We start from the raw sequence: 14,641 nt of genomic DNA on the forward strand, positions 1-14,641 counted from the left end.
TAATCCTTCCTCTGACTAAGTGCAAGCCAGCTTCTCTTCATTCTGCTCATGTGTCTCCATTCATCCTTTTTGTTAAACCATATTCATGGTGCTTTGCAGCAGACCCTCAAAATATTGCTTTCCCATAAGAATGAATGAGGCTGTGAAGCATATGAGCAATATTAAGAGGAGCTGGCCACGATCATGATAATTGAATCAAGGAGAACTGATGGATCTGGTCTTGGAGCAGCGAGAAGCTAATCTGCCACTAGTGAGCCCTCTGTGCCACACCACTGTTTGCACATATTTTTTTTATAGTTGTACCAGTAAGGGACTGGTTATGTAGAGCTGCTGCCATTGTCTGTAGCAATCCTGTGTGCATGCTGAAAATTATCTTTTTAAAACTGCATCCAGAGGGAGAGGCCTGGTCATCCCGAAAAGCAAGTGCTGCTGTCATTGTGTTAGCTGAAAATTATTTAAAAAATTGATTCTAATTTAAACCGGGGGGGGAAAAACTGCCATACAGCCTGCTTGGTGGGAATCATGTAAAAAATGTATTCCAGTTGAACCAGTGTGTTTCTGTTCATCTAGAAGTGCTAATATTGCCTGTCCATGTCTGTCTTAATTAAAATGTTCTGTCTCTCAGCCTGCTTCTAATGGTCTTTATATTTTTTTCCAGTGGACACTGTGGATGGATCCTGGACTTTAAACCATGTAAACATCCAAGCTCCAGGCCCAGCTGCCCCAACCCTTTTAAAATTCTGATATAATAGGGTATGGTTAATAAAAAAAACAATCTTACAGCACTACATTTTACTTGTTGACTGCATTTGTCTAACTACAAAATCCATAAGTGTTGCTGTTAGCATGTAGAGGCTTACCTTTTTCAAACTTATTCACACAGTGTGTTGTGAAAATAGATAATAATAGACATGAATAGCAGGGGAACATTACACAGGCTGTTGACTGCATAGCACTAAGTCACTGCATAAAACCTGGAGTCAACGTAATCTAGCAAGCCACTTGGTGGTAAATATGACATATTCATATGCAATCCTTAATATAAACATCACTAAAATGTATTTTTAGTATTAAGTACAAGAAATAAAGAAAGTATATATATAAAACACCATACAGTATATCCCCTTTAAAGCAAGTTTGCCAGAGTGTGTAGTACAGTTGGGCAAAACAAGGAAACGGTGTTTAGGGAACAGCTTAAAAAATGTGCATACTTAATGCTGGAGTGGGAAAGTTTGTAATTTCCAGCTTGATGTCTCCTAATGAATATGCTCCCTACTCTCTAAACAGATAGGAAAGTATCTTGGTTTGCACATAGTGAGTAAAGTTTGCTATCCACATTCCAGAGCAGAAGGTCTTTATATAACCTCTGAGCTTTGTTTGATGACACATAGCAGTACATACTATGCAAAGGGTATACAAAGTTTGTTTCAATAGACTGATGTCTATTGAAAAGTATATAATGACACTGTCTTGTAACAGACTTTAAGACTGCAGAGCAGAACCCTCTTTAGCATTGTCCTGGTTTTTCTGTGTTTGTCTCTGTAATGCCTAATAAGCTCCTCAAAAAATTGTACAGTACTCTATACTAAATGATAGTAATAATAATAATAATGATAATAATATATTATATTGTAATCTTTCTTTGTAATAGTTCAATGGCACAGCTTTTGAATACAGAATAGTATTATTATTATTAATAATAATAACAACAACAAATTACAACAAATTAAGGTAAGCACAGCTTACCTTATTGAATGCTGCTCTTGAATTGTGTCCTTTAATAATAGCTGGGAAGGCTTGAAGAGAAGAATGTCGTTCATGGTTATTGTCATGCAGGCAGGCAAGGTGCACAATATCCATGCCCTATAAAACGACACCTGAGATTTTAAGTAACAAAAGGTCACACGTCTTTCTCCTCTACATACAACAAATAATTAGTATACCACCAGAAAAAAATCTTACCTGTTGTTACTGGGAGCTCAATACTCTACTTAAAGTGACACTAAACTCAGGAGTTAAATCTTAGAAATGCATTCACGTATCTTAAAGTGGACCTTTACCCATATCTTTAAAATAACAACAAACACACCTTTAGAAATGTTTAATAATGACAATCTACAAACACATACTTCTAGATAATTGCCGGATTTGTATTCTTTGCATATCTTATTTCTCTTTTCTTCCCCAGTCTTCTGACAGTGGCCATGTTTACTAAGGGCAGATTACTAGCTCTCCTATTACTTCCTGGATTTCTGGCACATGTGACTAGGACATGTGACCATGCATATCATCTCAGGGGAGGAAAATGCCTTTCCCTGAGATGTCATGAGATTACAGATGAGATTTCCCAGCAATGCTCTGCTGATGACAAGGCAATCCCAGTGTGCACTGCGTTGACAAACTGAAGTAATTTGCACTTTCAAAGCAGGAAGAGAATGCTCCGCAAGTGTAAGTATTTCAAAACCACAGCATTTTACACCTGACATGTCTATGTTATGATTAATCATCATACATAGAGGGATGCATTGGTAGAATTTGATTTTTAAGTGTAAAGGTCCGCTTTAACTATTAACAAAAATGTAACAGATTTGTGTATCAATCAGCTGTAGATGTTCAAATCATCTCTAAGTTTGTGCTGACACTGTCCTTCCTTATGGAGGGTGGCTACTTTTGTTCCCCACTGTCCCTGTGTGCTGTAAGGTATGCACTGCTCCAAGCTCACTCCTGTGATGGACTATACTTTCAATACAAATTAGAAAATGAAACGTGAGATTGTAGTCCATCATGGGAGCAAGCTTGGAGTGGTGGCTATGTTACAACACACACAGGGACCATGGGGAACAAAAGTAGCCACCCTCCAGAAGGAAGGAAACTTCCCGGCTACCGACCCATTTGCTTGACCCTTCGACTACGATTCCTGCTGCCCGCCACGACACGAAACTGGACCTGACTACCCGATTGGATTATCGTTTTGTACTGCGCTTTTTGGACATTGTTCATCCCTGCCAAGGGGTTCCACACCTGGCCCATTATTCCAGCCCTGACAGTATATATAGTAGTCTCTAAAATTCAATTTAAGCTGTCTTCTATGTGAAGTGTTATTTATCTTCACCTTTACTATTATCAAATACAACCCTTCATTTGCAATTTACACCACTATCTGAAAGGTTGTGTTATAAATGCCTAATAACCAATATATGATTAGAAACAAATTTTAGTGGACGTGTACTTCAACCCAGAAACATGTAAGAGAGCAAGATTTCACACCCCAATTAATAAATGGTAGCTACTAGAATAAATTCCACCCAAGGGTGTGCCAGAACCCTAGGGGGAGGGTATTTTCAAGAAATACTAAAAGCTCTCTTGTTATATATAAAAGTTTATAACTTCATTTATTATTATAATATGATTATTTAATGATTACAATTCCAATTTATAAAACATGATTATTCCATAATGTGGTTATTCCATATATAGCATTAACATCACATGATTCATTTGTACATCATGATTGGTAATTCATTCAAAGTAGTCCCAGCATGATTAGAAATTCATTAAAAATAGTCCCGACATGTTTCGCCCTACTGGGCTTCTTCAAGGGGATAGGAACTGTATATCATGAGGGGGTCCAATCGGAGTACATGCCAGTATAGAGCAATGGACCACAGCAGGTCAACTATATTCACCCTTACTTCAAGTGAAGAGGCAATCAAGCATGGGAGTCGTGTCGGGAGAGTAATATGCAGCACCAAATCACCAAGAACATGGGACCAAGCCACAAATAATTGGTTGGGAAGCACGCAACTCATATGTTCAATCTCCAGAGCAGTCCTCCCAAGTGCCGCAATAACCAATATATAAAATTACCTCAACAAATGCTTGAATCCTCATTATGTTTGATGAACCTACTGCATTTACAACCAGTGATAGAATAACCTAATCTATGTGCATAAAAATAATCAGGTTTTATGTGAAAATGAGGGTAAACCCGGGATATAAAACCTGTATAATCTGTTTAATATAATAAATATAATTATATTTAACATTTTTTTTTACATTCCCAAGATATTGGAATCACAATGACTTACTTTTTGTCATTTTTTTTTGGAAGTGTATAAACATTCTGGGCGTATCCACATAGAGCAGAGAGGCCAGGTAAAGCTAACTTTAAAAGGATTGTATTGCGGTTTTCTATACATATTATTTATTCATTATGTTAATGACAGTGACTCATCCCAGTGACTCATATTTAATCCCAAGGCTTTCTAAAAAGGTTGCTATGAGAGGATATGAGGTTTGTTCTGTGTTTTTTGTAAATCAAGGCAACATAATTTCCTCCTCCTAGTTTTGCTGTCCAAAGGTGGCACAAAATTTAAAAAAGATATATCACAATCCTGAATTTTTCTCTATTTTCTATTTCTATCCATGAGCCCCCCCACTGTAGCTTCCATTTTCCATTCCACTGCATGGAGGTGTGCCCAGCCAGACAACAGTTACCATTAGTCCTTGGGCTTCCTTCTCGACATGTGTATGGGATTGGCTGACTTATACATATGTGGTGCTGTGGGTAGGACTTTGGGTGACTGCCTGAATGTGGATAGACAGATCAGGACCAGCAAACACCTGACCCAGGTGTTTGTCCCCTACAGGCAAAACTGGCATGATGACATCAGTACTGCTTGTAAAGAGAACTACAGGAGGTGGTGAGGTGACTAGTGACCCTTCTCACAGGAAGCAAGCAACAGTGGTCACTCTTTTTGAAAGGCAGTGGGGGCTACTGTAACGTAGATCAGAAATATTTATTTTGAATATTAGATGTTTTTGAAACTCAACGACCTCTAAGAACATTTGTAGAGCCAAAGGAAATCCCACCGCTCTAATTCCTTAGCCACCATCAGGACTTCCCAGGTGCTGGTCTAATAGGTGCGTCTCCACCTTATAATGCAACAGTATACGAACAGACCGCACTATCCAGAGAATTCCAATACTGCAGACTTTATTGAAATTCACAGCAAATCCAGTATATTGTGAATAAAAGTGTATAAAGCAACAAATGCAAGCACTGCACACCCCCAACCAACTACAATGTAATCCAGTGTCAATCACATCGTCCAGCATTGTCCACGACGACAAAGACTCAGCAAAATAAAAAAATAAAAATAATAAATAAATACAAAAAATTTTTTTAAACGACGCACACCGACCCGACCACACGCGACAAACTCCCGCAGCATAATGTCGAATCTGACAGATGCCGGCAAAATATAAACAATTGAGCGGAGCTAGCTCGCTCCGCCCAACTGTTTCCTATTAGTCGACACCTGCCAGAGTCAACTAGCAGGTCCCGGGCAATAAATAACAACTGGGCAGAGCCGGCTTAGAGGTCACAGTCGGCTTTGCCCAGTTGGTGTTGTTTAACCCCTTAGTGACCGAGGCCTTTTTTGTTGTTTTTTTAACCCATATAATAATCCACATTTCAGGCCTGAAAATTACTTCAAACCCCCAAATATTATATATTTACTGAAAGCCAAGACCCTATAGAATAAAATGATGGCAGTTGCAGTTGAAACACGGCGACGGTGTCGGGCGGCCCATTTACCATCCTGATGAATTGCTTCTATTGTAAAGCCAACAGTTTGCTTTAAAATTGGGAACAAAGTCCCCGCGTCTTTAGCCACCGGGAGTCTGTTTAAACGGGCCCAGTGCCAGTGATGTACTATGGACGTCACTGGTTACTTAGGGGTTAATGGCAGATCAGCGTCCCCAGGACGCTGATCTGTCATTACAACTGGACAGAGCGAGCCGTGACATCAAGGCTGGCTCCGTCCAGCTGTCATTTGTGTGAAGAATGGTCAGCCGAATAGCCCTCTTAGGCCTCATTCACACGAGAAACGGCCGGCACGTACAGTTCCGTTATCGGGCCGCTCCCGGGAAGGACAGGTGCTACATGTGATTAGTATGCAGCTCCTGTCCTTCTCTATGGGAGTATGCGGCTGTACGCCGCCCTACGCTCACGCCAAGTGCAGGTCCATACGGGTGAGGGAGTCCCGGCTCAGACGCAGACAGGATCCATCCTGTCAGCGTGCGAGTACGGACACCCGAACCCGCACCACACTATTCACACACAGCACCTGTCCTTCCTGGGAGCTGCCTGACACGGCCGTGCATGGAGCTGTACGTGCTGGCCGTTTCTCGTGTGAATGAGGCCTTAATGTTCTTTAGAAAGCAGCCAACAGTCTAAGTAGAAAAGCCCTTCCCTTATCAGGATGCGGCAGAAAAAAAACCCCTGTAGAGGTATTGGTCTCTCTGCAAGGTCCAGCACACCCCACAGCTGAGTCAGATCTAGAGCACTCTAATCAGCAAATTTCCTGCACTTGTCGATTAAACAGCTCTAGCTCTGACTCAGCAAAGGGCATATCAGACCTCTGCAGAGAGACCACTGCTTCCAGGTTTAACATCTACTTCCTGAAAAAATGTTTTTTTTTTTTTATGCATCTCATGCCAATATTACAGAGTGATCACTGGGGAAGAGAAGTCTAAGAAAATATTTCCTCCTGTAGGCAACAGGCAGCTGATATTAAAGATATCCCTTATTTTAAATAATTTTTTTTAAACATATTCTATTGCTATATATTGTGACAGGTTGGGAATTTGTTCATGAGAACTTGTAAAATTACTGAGAGATCCACTTTAAGAGGAATGTAAACAACTAGAGGGCTCTGTTATTTCATGCTGTTAGGAAGCTGAAGTTGGACAACTGTGTGGGAGGTCAAGCACTTTAAAGCCACCACTATGCCCTGTAACTGTCAGAAATCAGATGACCTCTGACTCATGCTGAGCAGCTGACATGGATAGAACAAATACATTTTTTTAAAGGGGCTGATATAAATATTGCATAAGTACATTTGTGCAATTATCATAAAAATGTAAGACTGATTACTAATTTTTGCAAACATTCAATTATTTACCCTGTGGCTAGTTCACTCCTATGCCTTGCTCTGCTGCATTTTTTTTAAATGGCCCCTTTAAAGTGATATTAAAGTAAAAATGTTTTTAAGCTTTTTCAAATGCTGATTAAATCACAATGGATGCTGCTTCATGTTTAAATGTTTTAGCTTCCTGCAGAATCAGCTGGTCTCCTGAGCACTGGCCGTGATATCCTGTTTTAGTGTGGCTCGTTTCCCTTGCAGGGTCCAATGAAGCTACCTATGTGCATGCTAGTAAGCTGTGTGTGTCTCCACAAACACAGAAGAACAACAGGGCAAGCTATTCCCCTCCCCCGGCTCCCCTCTCCTCCTTCCTTCCTTTTTCCTCTTCCCTTTTCCAAGCCAGTAGATGGACAGCTGCTGGAGACTGTGCTGTTCCTTATGGTTTTGTACTGGGAAGCTGAACTGAGAAAGTTGGAGCCAGCTATTGGGAAACATGTTTACTGTAAGTGCGTGGTCAAAAATGTAAATAAATACTTTGCTGGGCAATGTGTATTTGTTTGCTATGGGTTCAATATTGACAACAAAATTAAGGGGGTTATTCACTATAGAGCCGAAGGATCCAGCCGTAGCTTTGGCTGCTCCTTCGGCTCTCCTTGGCCACAGGAGCCCTTTGGTTCAGTTGAATTGAAGGGCTGCTGTATGGGCTATTCCCGTATGGCCCGTACAGCAACCAAAGGTAGCCGAGCCGAACCCATATGCTTTGGCTCAGCTGAGCCGTAGTGACACACGAAGGGTGTAGAACACTTGGCCGAAGCAGACCGATCTCCAGGCAAATGACAGCTGGGTGGAGCCAGCCGTGATATTACAGCTCGCTCTGCCCAGTTGTACTGACAGATCAGCGTCCCCAAATGACCTGGGGATGCTGATCTGTCATTAAGTAATAACAACTGGGTGGAGCCAGCCATGATGTCACGGCCGGCTCCGCCCAGCTGTTATTTATTGGCCGGGACCTGCTAGAAGACTCTGGCAGGTGCCGGCCAATAGGAAACAGTTGGGTGGTGCTAGCTGTCACTGCTAGCTCCGTCCAATTGTTTTTCGTTTGCCAGTAGCTTTGCCGGAGTTTTTAAAAATTATTTTTAATTTTCTTTTCTTTCTTTTCTTTAAACCGTGTTCATTTTTTAAAATTTTCCTATTTATTTACATTTTTTAATTCATTTTTCAACTTTTTTTTAAAAATAATTTATTTCACTTATTTTCTATTCTGCTCGGTACCTGTGAGGTACCGAGCAGAATAGTCGAGCAGAAAAGTTGAGCCGAATGCCGCTCGGCAGCATTCGGCTATTCACTCATTGCCGTTCGGCCCCTATGAGAGAGGCGAACGGCAGCAAGTGAGCTGCCGGAGCTTCGGCTCAGCCAATCCAGATGTTGGAACGGCTGAGTCGAAGTCCCTCTGCACTTTGGCTCATAGGTTTCATGGTGCCCTTTCGGGAAGTGCAATGAAATCAGCCGTACTGAGCTAGAGTGAATAGCTCACTTCACTTCGGCTGGGTTATTCACTCGACTGCCATTGGCAGCTTTGTGAATAACCCTCTAAGAATTACTACTTTAAATAAGTGGAAAATGAGCAAAAGCAAATGTATCCTGCATTAGAGATTTTAACACATCTGTGCCATAAAAAAAATTCTGTAGTGAATGTATTTTACACACTTTGCATAACACATGAACAAAAAGTGTTTTTAAAATGCACATGCACATACATACACACATGAATATACACATACATTTGTATTTTAAACATAAAAGACAGCATACACTAACACTTGTAAACAATTAATTAATGCTTAGTCATAAGTATGAAATGACCCAAAGCATCTCCAGCTGTCTTATACATAGATAATGAAAGGAAAACCCAATGACCCGGGCCAACCTTCTTCCCTGCCCTCTTCCCACATAACAGAAACAATGTTCCCCCACCAGGAATCCAGCACCTCGGTTTTAAAATAGACACTCATTGCATATTTACCAAGCTTTCACTTAAAGTAGAACTCCGGGAATTTTTTTAACGTTCCACCCCTTAAAAAAAAAAAAGTGTTTTTTTTGCACTAACTCTCTGCACACGCCAGCACTGCCCTCTGTGTCCTCCTGTATCACTTGTCACTGTCCAGTTCCTGGCTAAGTGACAATCAGCATTATTCAACCACTTCCTGTCAGTCCAGGATGTCATGAACACATGGCGGTCCATCATCATGCGTTTTTTACTGCATTGCTGCCTAAAAGAATGCTCACTGCTGCTTACGAGCAGGAACAGAAAAGACCCAAGATGTCAACAGATCGGTAGGAAGACAGCTGGGGTCAAGGTATGTATGTTGGAAATGTAAAAAAAAAAAGGGGATGTTCAGGGAGGAAGATGAGGCAGCACATCTGCTTTAAACATATTGCTATATTCCTGGGGTTAGGGAGGCTCCAGCTCTCCAGCTGTAGTGAAACTACAAATCTCACCATGTATCTGCCTCTGGGAGTCATACCTATGGCTGTCAGAGTCTTGCAATGCCTAATGAAATTTGTAGTTTGCACCACATATGGAGGGACAGAGTTTGCTTACCCCTGCAATAAGCGAATTTGCTATAATAAACACGGAGGCCATCTTTCTCATCTTCACTGGCCAATTAACTCTTCAATATCAGACTGTGAAAAAAAAACATATTTATGTCCCCTTGTTTTTTTTCCTGGATGAGTTAAGCAGAATTTGGTGCATTTCAGAACTTTAAATACTCCTTTTTTAGTTTCCTGCAGAATCAGCGGATCACCTGAGCACTAGCCCTCATATCCTGTTTTTTGGTGGCTCCTTTCCCTTGCAGGGTCCTATGGAGCCACTCTTATGTGTGCTTATAAGAGGTGTGTGTCTCCACACAGCCACAGCAAGATAAACCCCTTCCCTTGCCCCTGCTCCTCCCTCCTCCTTTCTTCTTCCTTGACCATGCTAGTAGATGGACAGCTGCTGGAGACATTGCTGTCCCTTGTGATCTTCTACTGGACAGGAAGCTCAGGGAAGATGAGTTGAGAGAGTTGGAGTCAGCTGTTCAGAAACATGATGACTGTAAGAGCTTCGATAAAAAACAGAAATACTTTACAGGCCAATGTATATTTGTGTGATCTAGGTTTAATAATTTATACAAATATTGAGCGTTTAATACTAGTTTAATAAAGCACAGGTAAAAGTGCTGTATGTTGGGGCGTGGCCGGCGGCTGCATGTAGCTGGACATGTGAAGAAGAGCTCTCTCTACGTATCCTGACAATTACCCTGGGAATTGTGGCTTTAGAACGCTCACCTCTTTCTGCACCGACCCCGGTTCTTCCCGCTGCCTGCCCGATCCTCCTGATACCGCTCGCGAGGCCGTAAGCTGCCGACATGTCCAAGAAGAAGGACAGTCAGAAGGCGGCCCTTGTGTCGCAAGATGGCGGTGACCTGCAGGAGGCTCAGTTTGTGTTGCCTCAGCAATACAGGGAGAAGGGCACTGACACAGCGGCGTGGCTGGAGCGGTTTGCCAGACAGCCAGCGACCCCTGCTAAACAGCCTCGCTCCTCCCAGCCCAGACAAGGGGGCCCCAACAAGGAGCTTGAGGATGACTTTCTTTCCTCCACCATGCACTCAGCCGTAGAATCGGACAGCTCGGCTACAGAGAGGGACACAGTGAGTAACCCTGTCAAATCTACAAAAAGCCCTAAGAATACTAAATCCAAATCAAAGATGTGTGTGGATGTGTCTCCAGAACCTACACTGTCTGATGTACAGTATTTAATGCGGTTCAGCTCTGCAACACCTCCCTAGCCTCGCTTACAGATCAGGTGCATAGCATGAGGGCAGACCTCTCCTTTCTTCGCCACGATTTGCAGAAAGTCAGAGAGCGGACGGCCGCATTGGAATGCAGAGTTAGTGATTTTGAGGATTCAACTTCGCCATTGCTTACTGATGTAAAAGTGGCTATGCAGAAAATTGCGGTTAACAAAATGAAGGCAGATGACATAGAGAACCGGCTGCGCCGCAACAATATTCGGGCTGTCGGCATACCTGAACGTGCTGAAGGCAATAATGCTACTGACTTTATGGAACAATGGCTTTTGGAGGTGTTTGGCAGGGACTGTCCGACCCCTCTGTTAGCTGTGGAAAGAGCACACCGTGTCCCCTCCCGCCCCTTACCACCGGGAAACCCCCCCAGGCCTCTGTTGATCAGGCTCCTGAATTACCGGGATAAAGAATGCATTCTATGCAAAGCAAGGGAACTGGGGGAGATATTGCTGGCAGGATCAAAGGTTATGCTATTTCCTGATTTTTCACAAGATGTTCAACAACGTTGTGCCAAGTTTCAAGATGTCAAGAAGAGGCTGCAGAAACTGCACCTTGCCTACTCCATGCTCTACCCTGCAAAGCTCCTGATTGTGGCGGATGGCGAGACCCATTTTTTTTAGTCACCTTCCCAGGCCTCGGCTTGGCTAGATCAGTGTCGCAAGCAACGCTCTGATGCAACCTGACTATGATTCTCCATCTGAGCTAATGGAGGCCTCTCCTTGGAGTCTCCTGTGTCCTTGGTGCTGTGTGCCCACCGCATTCCCCCTGGATCCTTGACTGGAGCTCTTCGTGGATCTCCCCTTTGATTTTTTCTCTCCCCTTTTTTTCTTGTGGAGACCCCTTTGTCTCTCCCTGTTTTACACTCACCGCCATTTACGAGTCTTATGGCGTGGTTTGGTTGCCTCCAGCTACCACGGTGTGGCATTTTGGTTGTAGCTGCATCTGAGGCTGCCTGGAGTCGTGTACCCCGAAGTTTTTCCCACGTGGATTGTTTGGTCTACTTGTTTATGTTTTAGTTTTTTCAGTTTTTTCTCCTACCACAGGACTGTGACTGGATATATCTGCATGCCTCTACACTTGACCCTATGGAAGGGTCTCGGACACGGGTCTTTTGGCTTGCACTGTTGAGCATATTTTTCATGCCCTCTACATGCCACAGCGGGTGTTTAAGTTAGCCTCCTGGATTGTTCAAGGTCTGGGGGATGCTGCTAAACGCCGCTCCATATTTGACTGTATTGCCCGAAGCGGGTCTTCAGTTGTCTGTCTGCAGGAGACACATATTACCTTAGAAACATGTCATATCCTTGATAGACGTACTTATCAGGCCACTTATCATCCCTCATACTCAAGAGGTGTTTCTATTCTTATACACAGGAACATTCCGTTCTCCTGCATACAGGCACAGAGGGACACCGTGTGGAGATATATTTTTCTGCACTGCCGTCTTTTGCATTTGGAATGTGTTATTGCTAATTTCTACATACCCCCGCCATTCTCCAGCAGTGCTCTCAAGGACTTTGCCAAATTTTTGATGGGCAAGTTCCCTAGAATGGTCACGGCTGACTCTCGGAGCGCTACCCCATTTGGTAAACTTTGCTCTGAATTGGGTCTCCTTGATATTTGGCGGTTGCACCATCCTACAGAGTTCCAGTATACCAGCTACTCTAGTACACATATCCAGGATTGATTATGCTCTTGGCTCATCTGACATACTCCCTCTGGTCATCCAACCCAAATGCCTGTCTGACCATTCTATGATTCTGCTGGGCCTGTCTTCAGGCCGACCATCCTGAGTTAATTGGAAGTTACACCCCTTCTGGCTGTTATTGATGGCTGACCGAGCACTGCCGCAGAGCGACATTTCTTTTTTTCTGTCGGTTTATACCCCTTCTGCCCCTCTGGGTGTGGTATGGGATACTTTGAAAGCATACCCGAGGGGCCTGTTTATCAAGAATGTTAGCTATTTAAATCCTCTTCTAGAGGAGCGGAAGAGGAAGCCTGTCGGTCGGTGATGACAAGTGAGTTGGTGTATGTGGGAGATCCCTCCGAGGAGACCCATTGTGTGTGGCGGGAGCGCACCTGGAGACCCTACTTGAGCAGAAATCTCAGCGTAAACTTTACTTTTCAAAACGGGTGTTTTGGGCGGAGGGAGATGCTACAGGCAAATTACTTGCTCAGATTGCCAGGGCCCAGCAGGACACTGCATATATTGGCGCTGTCACTGACTCTGCGGGTGCTACTACACATGACCCTGAAATAATAATAGATACGTTCTGCAACTTTTACTAAACCCTGTACTCTTCTAGAGCGCAATATGCAGAGACTGACCTTTTGTCCTTCCTCAGTAATATAGCTTTACCCACCTTATCTGAGATAGACAGATCTACCCTGGAGACACCGATTACTGCAGGGGGACTGGATAAGGCACTCGGAGGCTTCCCTAGCGGGAAGGCTCCCGGTCCCGATGGTCTCCCCATAAAAGTATATAAGAAGTACATGCATTCCCTTCTACCTATCTTGCTCCAGACGTTTAATGATGCCCTATCCAGAGGTAAACTCCCGCTCACTATGTATGACGCTACCATTATCGTACTTCCTAAGAAACACAAAAACCCTCTCCTGCCCGAGTCGTACCGACCGATCTCCCTCCTCAATGCAGACATAAAGATTCTGGCAAAAGTACTCGCCATAGAGTGTTTTTGAATCTACAAACCCCAATCGACAACTCAGGCAATGGAGCCCTATTGGCCCTGGATGTGGCCAAGGCCTTTGACAGTGTGGAATGGCGCTATCTTTGGGCTGTCCTATCTGCCTTTGGCTTTGGCCCCCGCTTCTGCAATTGGGTCCGTCTTTTCTATTGTCAGTCAGTGGCCAAAATTAAAATTAATGATTGCTACTCCCCCTCATTTCCTTTGCACCGTGGCACCAGACAAGGATGCCCCCTTTCCCCATTATTATTTGCCATAGCCATAGAACCCCTGGCTGCACTTATACGGCAATCTACAGACATAATCGGCTTTAGGCAGGGGGCGCATGAAGAGAAAATTGCTCTCTATGCCGACGATACCCTCCTATTACTCGACGATACGTTCCCCTCCTTGAGTAGTGCAATGCAACATTTATTGGTCTTTGCAAAATACTCAGGTCTAGCAGTTAATTGGGTTAAGTCCACTTTGCTCCCACTTGATCCATTACCCGCTTCTTTGTCTCCAGAGCTCTCCTTTATCCCCACTCAAACCTCCATTCTATATCTGGGGATTAGAATTACTTCCACATTAATGGATTATCTCCCTCTTAATCTGGCACCACTCCTTCAAACATGTAAAACCCAACGCAAGGCCTGGCTCAAACTACCTCTGTCTGTTATGGTAGAGTAAATTTGATTAAAATGGTCTGGATGCCTCAACTCCTCTATATTCTACATAATTCTCCGATCTGGCTACCTAGACGTCTTTTTGACCAAATAAATACAATTTTTCGTGAACTTATTTGGCGACATAAACAGGCTAGATTGCGACTAGATGTACTGCATAGGCCCAAACTCTCGGGGGGGGGGGGGGGGCTTAGCTCTCCCTAACCCCTGGCTATACTTTCTAGCGTCACAGTTGCAACACCTAGCTGGCTGGTCGCAGGGAGGGGTGCAACCACAAGCTTTTAACATTACCAAGAATCTGTTTAGGGGATTGACCCATTGCGGTATCTGGAGAGCGATTTGTATGTGAAGACCTACTCTAGTTGGCCTACTGTGAAATTGATGGGACAGGTATGGAAGAGCTTGCTGCGAGTGTCAGGTCTTACAGGATACACGCCTCTGTGGGGGAATGGCCACCTACGTGAACTTCTTCCATTCCTTCCAGGATCTAC

Source organism: Nanorana parkeri, unplaced genomic scaffold, assembly GCF_000935625.1.
Source record: "Nanorana parkeri isolate BGI_ZX_2015 unplaced genomic scaffold, ASM93562v1 scaffold1540, whole genome shotgun sequence".
Lineage (NCBI taxonomy): Eukaryota > Metazoa > Chordata > Amphibia > Anura > Dicroglossidae > Nanorana > Nanorana parkeri.